This window comes from Berghia stephanieae, chromosome 9 (genome assembly GCF_034508935.2).
Source record: "Berghia stephanieae isolate SIO BIC M18660-M18661 chromosome 9, UCSD_Bste_1.3, whole genome shotgun sequence".
NCBI lineage: Eukaryota > Metazoa > Mollusca > Gastropoda > Nudibranchia > Aeolidiidae > Berghia > Berghia stephanieae.
Window position 1 is genome coordinate 11,763,592 of NC_088368.1, and position 7,500 is coordinate 11,771,091.

Sequence of the window (7,500 nt, forward strand, 5' to 3'; positions counted from 1 at the left end):
TTTCATCGTGTAGCGGTCTTTAACGGTTCAAGAATGAACGATCCATGGTCTCAAAGGTCAAACCGGTTCGAATTTCCAACAGTCTCTCAGGAATGTTCAATGTCGAAAAGGACCGGTCCTCGCGGTCTTCATTTCCCAAGGACCGTAGGACCGTGGTCCTTAAGCTTGCCAAGGACCGCCCCGCACTAGTTAATTGGGACAATGACAAAATGTTCCAGGTAAACGGTGTTCATTTTTAAGGTGAATTTATTATTTTTTTTATAGAAAAAAAAATTGACTCACCCTCCCTTCCCCCTTACTCAAACAACCAAAAAACAAATAAACAAAAAAGAAAACCCAAACAAACAAACAATTTAAAAAAAAAATCAACAAATCAAAGAAATAAAAAGCAAACAAAACAACAACAACAACAAAAAAACAACAAAAAAACAAAAAACAAAACAAAAAAAAAACAAAAAAAAAACAAAAAAAATAAAAACTAATAAAAACAAAAACAACAAGCAACGCCCTTCTCAAAAACTACAAAGAAAAAAAATCAAGAACAGACAAATAACTAAAAAACAACAACAAAAAAAAAAACAAAAAACAAAACAAAAGCAAAGCAAAATATAACGAACGAAAAAAAAAAAACAACAAAAAACCTTACCCCCCTCTTAAAAAAACAAAACACAAAAGGCATTAACAAAACCAAAAGTCTTGTTTATGTTGCCTGCAAATTTTCGAATGTTTTTCATTTGTGCTGCGTATTGAATAGTGTCATAGTTCTTCCTGGGTTTTGTTTTTTTCTCGCACCCTTGACAATATTATTACACTGTCTTCAATAAAACTTTAACAAGACCCACGTTTCTAATCAAGACAATATTATTATATTCAATTTTAACATTTAAACCACCCCAGTATAATATAACGTGTATCTACAACAAGAAGAAGGGGGTACCACCTTCTTTTCTGAAAACTTGGTTCGCTATGCGGCCTTCGGACTGTTCTCTCAAAGAGTGCGCTAAACCGTGATACACCCCAAAGACCTCAGAAAATAAATTAAATTCTCATTTACCCCAGAACCATCACAGGTTGGAACAATTTACCGCGGGAAGTTACATCTGCACCTACTTTAGATTTATTTACAGATTCTCTATCACTGCTGAATTTTCAACTTAAATATAATGTTCATGTCAAAATCTTCATTAGTAAAGGTGGACATTAATGGAAGATTCAGCTTCAGATTGAATAATGGGATGGAAGCGTCCTGGATTTCGACAGTAAAAGGAGACAATAGATTGGCTGTCAACGGACTGAGATCCACGCAAGATTAGGCCAGATCCTGTCTAATAACGACCCTTCTGCTCAAGGGAGTTACCAAAATATTGACAAGCTTGTGCAAGGTTCGGGGAAGTCTTCGCGAAAGCAGATCATTTGACGTAAGTGACATAGCGGAAAGACGACTTCGATACGGCTGTTGCCGAACGGATTGATTGTCATGAAATTGTAACAAAAATTTGTACTGCTGCTGCTGTTGCTGTAATACAAATATACATTCTGATATTAACTCCATCTCTTCGCTCATTACTCATTGCAAGCAGCATGAATCCTTAGTTCAGAGAATAGATATAAAATTAATACAAGATGCACACTGAGCATTATTTTCTATTGGACGCTGCCTTTTGGCGTAATAAAACATACTTTAGATGAGAGCGCGGCGTCAAAGAAGAAGAAGAAGAAGAAGAAGAAGAAGAAGAAGAAGAAGAAGAAGAAGAAGAAGAAGAAGAAGAAGAAGAAGAAGAAGAAGAAGAAGAAGAAGGAGAAGAAAAAGGAGGAGGAGGAGGAGGAGGAGGAGGAGGAGGAGGAGAAGAAGAAGAAGAAGAAGAAGAAGAAGAAGAAGAAGAAGAAGAAGAAGAAGAAGAAGAAGAAGAAGGAGGAGGAGGAGGAGGAGGAGGAGGAGGAGGAGGAGGACGCAATGTAATGCACTCACACAAATTTAGCACCACGACTACAGAAGACTTTAGGGGGAATGTATGATCTTCTGTTTTCGCACGCGAAAAGACGCTCCTTGATCATCGTCTTGTTGAATAAATCCCTTGTTCATAGTCACACGGCCAACGAATTCCGTGTTTATTTCTATTTCTGTGGCGTTAAATAGACAATAGTACCTGTTTGCTACCTCCTGGATGTGGCGCTGGTCTAACGTGCGGCTATGTGGTCTAGTGTTATGACACTCGCTTTCGGATCGGAAGGTCCTGGGTTCGAGCCTCGCTCGGCGCATAGTCGAGTCCTTGAAAAAGGCTCTTTACTCACATTCTGTCACCGTACTCAGGTGTAAAATGAGTACCTGGCCGTTAACAGCGTTGTCTCTGTCGGAAAAAAATTGTAATATTGCCTAACAGGCGCTTTGAGCGGATATTGCTCTATATAAAGCCAGGCCATACATATGCTCACTATTCTGAGCGGACTGATGAATGAGACTTGATAAAAGAAAAGAAAAAGAAAACAAATTAAAACTGAGCGAAATGAGCTTTGTTTGAACTTTGAACAAGGCGAGACTCCGATTAACTTAACGATCTACCAATTTATCTACCGTATAAACATGCTTTCTTACAAACATTTGTTCATCAGTTTTTCATATTTTTTTTTCCTTTCTCTTTTCCCCCCTGTTCTCTTTCTTTTTTGTCCTTTTAATTTTCAAACTTCTTTTTCTTTCTTTTTTTTTTTCGTTCCCAGTCACCAGCTGTCCCGATTAACCGACTGTCACACACCCCACAAACCTCAGCGCTAGTCAGCCGCAGTCACCGACTGAAATTCCTTTGAGTCGATTTCATGAGGATGAGATGAAAGGGGAAAAGAAAGGTGGAGCTTAGAATCCTTTTGGGAGGAGAAGAAAGTAATAGATAAGCCGGCGAAAAGATAGGATAGAAAGAGAGAAGAAGGGGGGAGGATTAAATGGAAACATAATAATTCTATTTCGAGGGACGTCAGAGTAGAGCAGGAAAATCCGGTCCAGTGAACCTGAACCGGGACGGATACACATGTTATTAAACACTGGACCTAACGAGTAGATAGATAGTTTTGTTTTATTTCGTGTGGAGTGTGGAGGTCATAGCGATATTGCAGCGGTTCAAGTTTTTGAGAATTTCGTGATTTTACCGTGTTATTTTATTATTATTGCTATTTTCGATTCATCATCGTGGACTTGTAGCTGTGTTTGTGTGTGTTGAATTTTCTCTTGTGGACTTAAAAACACACACTGACCGTCCATTGGTGAGTCATTTTCCATTCTTTTGAAAATAATCTTTAGGTTGGGTCTATCTAGGATATATTTTTTATTTTGGTTTTTTTTTTTCTCCTCTTTGATTTACGTCGCCACTTTTCCCCCTTCTTTAATATTTATCCTCTCATTCGTTTCCAATCACCGTTATAACCCCCCCCTCTCTCTCTCTCTCTCTCTCTCTCTCTCTCTCTCTCTCTCTCTCTCGTTTCTCTTCAGCGATCATTTATCCAAATGTATTCCTTCGTACAATATTTTACCTCTAAATCTTTTTATAGATAGTATGCAGATGACGTCACTCAGGCCTTTGTTATTGTTTTTGCCATCCGCGTTTGTGAGTTGTTCTCACTAAACTGTATTAACCAGACTATAAAAGTTATGGTTACACGAGTTTGTTGTTGTCCGTTATACTTCCGATGGCAATGTTGTGAACTCCTGCCAAGCGCATTCATCTATACTAGCCATCCGCCCCCCCCCCCCCCCCCCTCTCTCTCTCTCTCTCTCTCTCTCTCTCTCTCTCTCTCTCTCTCTCTCGTTTCTCTTACGCGATCATCTACTCTAAATTTATTCCTTTGTACAATATTCTAACTCAATTCTTTCTATATTTGCGATTCCCTCATATCTCTCTCTCTCTCTCTCTCTCTCTCTCTCTCTCTCTCTCTCTCTCTCTCTTCTCTCTCTCTCTCTCTCTCTCTCTCTCTCGAGCACATGGAAAATTAATATAGATCTCCCCCATTTGCTTGGCAGAAGGGTGATCTGCTCTGACTTCAGATCCAGCTTTTGCCGTTCGTTTTTCTTTTTTTTTTTTTTAACTTGGGAAATGCCGGTGTTAGTTGCAGAATATATTGAAGGCTATGAAAGAAATAGATGTAGATACAGTATGGAGACGTTCTAACAATATTAACAAATTTTCAATCAAATCGAAGTTAAAAGGAGCACACGTATCTTATTTGAATTTCGATCACGTAAATTAAATAGGAAGGCATTGGTGGCCGGGTTACCTAACCCTTTGTTGAGCAGCAAACTGTGATCAAGGTTTATAGAAGGAACGGATATGACATCACTCAGCTCTTGTTATTGCCTTTAGACAACCTGTTAATGATTAGTTCTCACTAAATTATATCAATCGGGCAAGAAACGTTACCCACAATTTTTTTTGTGTCGGTATTAATTTGGCTGTCGGATGTTGTGACTATTTTACCTAAACGCATAGCGTGGCGTCGATTGTCTCAGATCATGTGCTGTGGCCTAGTTTTTAACGCACCGTGCATTCAGTCGTTGTCCTTGATGGTGTGATTCACAGCTTACTCTTACTCTTACTTTGGTGACCTGGTTAAATGCATAGACGTTGACTTTACTCGGCTCTTCATAGTGGGAGCGATTTTTATATTCATGTTTTCGTCAAACCAAGTCATCAATCACATGATTTGTTGCTGTCCAACGATTGGATATTTCTTCAGAAATGTAAACACGCTGCTTTGTTTATGAAAGTTGTAAACACACCCATGTGTCAAGCTGAACAAAATGACCAATCGTGATGTTAGATATTCCAAAAGCTGTGAACACTTTTCAATGTGGGTCACTTTGAGCACATATTCCAATGTGACCAATGACCTCGAGCACATGAAACTGTGATGCTATGCGCTGAGTTAAAAAAAAAAGTCACAGCATCCGTCAGCTGGGTATAGATAGTATGCAGATGACGTCACTCAGGCCTTTGTTATTGTTTTTGCCATCCGCGTTTGTGAGTTGTTCTCACTAAACTGTATAAAGTATGCAGATGACGTCATCGGCCTTTGTTATTGTTTTTGCCATCCGCGTTTGTGAGTTGTTCTCACTAAACTGTATTAACCAGACTATAAAAGTTATGGTTACACAGAGTTTGTGTGTTGGTCCGTTATACTTCCGGATGGCAATGTTGTGAACTCCTTGGCCAAGCGCATTCTATCTATAACAAGACTATAAAGTTCAGTTACACAGAGTTTGTGTTGGGTCCGTTATACTCTGATGGCAATTTAGTGAACTCTGCAAGCGCATTCTATCTATAACGTTCCAACACACTTCGTATGTGCAACCTTAAACGTTTCTTGTCCGATTGATAGAATTTAGTGAGAACAACTCATAAAAATGGTTGGCTAAAAACAATATCAAAGACCCGAGTGACGTCAATTTTCTTCTATCGATTATTTTTAGACAATCTTTTAGTGATTTTTTTTCTCTCACTAAATTATTAAATCAGACTGTAAACGTTTAAAGTCACACATAATTTATGTGCGTCGGTATATATAGTATGCGCTTGGCTAAGAAGCTTACAACATTGCCACCCAGAAGTATAGTGGACCAACACACAAAACTATGTAACCTTAAACGTTTATAGTCTGGTTAATGCCGTTTAGTGAGAATTACTTATAAAAATGGCAAAAACCAAACAAACCAATAACAAAGACCTGAGTGACGGCAACTTCGTTCTACCTATAGATAGATAAGCACTATCAATATTTAGTTTGGCTGGCGAATGTTGTTGGTATTTTACCTAAACACATAACATCATAACTCATTGAATGACTGCAAAAAGGGTACTGACCATAACGATCTTGACATTTAGACATTCATCATCTCAAATAGTTCCTAAGTTGCGTGTTCCGCGTTCTTGAAACTTGATCTTTTCTTAAAGCTGTCGTTTCTGACAAAACCATTCCGAAGAAATTGGCGTGTCACCTGATACTATCAGCCACACGGATCGTGAGCATCACTTACAATTTTAACACAGGTGATTGGAAAAATATAGATGGCTCGAAGATGACGTCACTAAGGTTTTTGTTATTGTTTTTTGCCATCCGCGTTTATGAGTAATGCTCACAGAACTGTATTAACCCGAATATAAACGTTCATGGATACACACAGTTTTGTGTGTTGGTCCGTTATACTTCCGGTTGACAATCTTATGAGCTTCTTAGCCAAGCGCATACTATCTATTCATGACGTCGGGTGTCGCAATGTCAAAATATTGTGATAAATACTTACACACCGTGGGGCTGATTGCTTTGCGTGACAGCCAATGCTGAAAATGGCTTTGTTACTGACCCGACTTGCCAGTTTATGGGTGACAATTTGCATGTCTTGTAATATTGCTGTAAATTTTTCTATCAAATAGGTGAAAATAAGCGATTGAGAAAGAAGAGATTGTTTTGATACCTTGGTTGAATGTTGTTTTTTTTTTTGTTTTGTTTTTTTTTTGTTTAATTTTTATTTATTTATTTATTTTATTTTTTTAAAAGCGCTTTGAGATTTCGACGAAAGGCGCTATATAAATATGCTTATTATTATAAGAAGAAAAGAAAATAGCCGTAATTTTAACGAACGGCATTTCATATTTTGATGAACAATCTCAAGTTGTGGCAACTATTAAATCGGCCAGTTTCCTCGGAATGGTTTTATCAGAAACGAAAGCTTTTAGAAAACTTCAACAAGTTTCAAGAACGCAGAATACGCAACTATGAACTATTTATTTGAGATAATGAATGTCTAATTGTCAAGATCAAATTTCACCAGGTCGAAATTCGATCTTTTTTGTTTTGTTTTGTTTTGTTTTTGTTTTGTTTTTCCTCCTTGGTATTATGCATTGTATCCCTTATCGATGTCGTTGTTGATGTATGCCGAAGAAGCGATTGAGTGCGGAACGTCCCCTTATGTTTCGTACCTTATTAAATAAAACTGTTGTATTTGTTATTGGTACATGTTATTGTCACGGTCCATAGGTTCAGGTAGCCTAACAATTACTTCAAGCATAATAATCATAATGCTGATAAATAATTATATAGTATTATACTCGTATACAGGAGCAATGTAAGCCCCCCCCCCCCTCCCAACCCCTTCTCATTTCCCCTACCTAGTAATTTAGTTGCCTTAAGTCATCGACAACATCGTCGTCGTCGCCGTCGCCATTGTGATTATCATCGTCATCTTCATCTTATTCCACGACGACGACGACCACCACCACCACCACCTCCTCCTCCTCCTCTTCTTCTTCCTCCTCCTCCTCTTACTCCTTCTCTTATTTACCATCACCACCTTCTCTTCGAATATTAATCCTCTCCATAATATCATAACAAAACATGACTAATATATATAGATTTTTATCGTAACTATTCAGGCTATTTTAACCATAATTGTTGGGATAATGTTATTGATCTCCGCTTAATACATTTTATAGTAATGTGGATTTACTCACAGTATTATGA

The 7,500-nt window shown here is 38.0% G+C and overlaps 1 protein-coding gene across 1 annotated transcript in view; it reads left to right on the plus strand.

The window, feature by feature from the left end:
* The window catches only part of LOC144979692 (uncharacterized), a gene marked incomplete in the record, with an annotated part of 219,627 nt that overhangs the window by 3,606 nt on the left and 208,521 nt on the right, over window positions 1-7,500 (plus strand). The window contains 1 exon segment of the mRNA XM_078926613.1: window positions 2,716-3,252.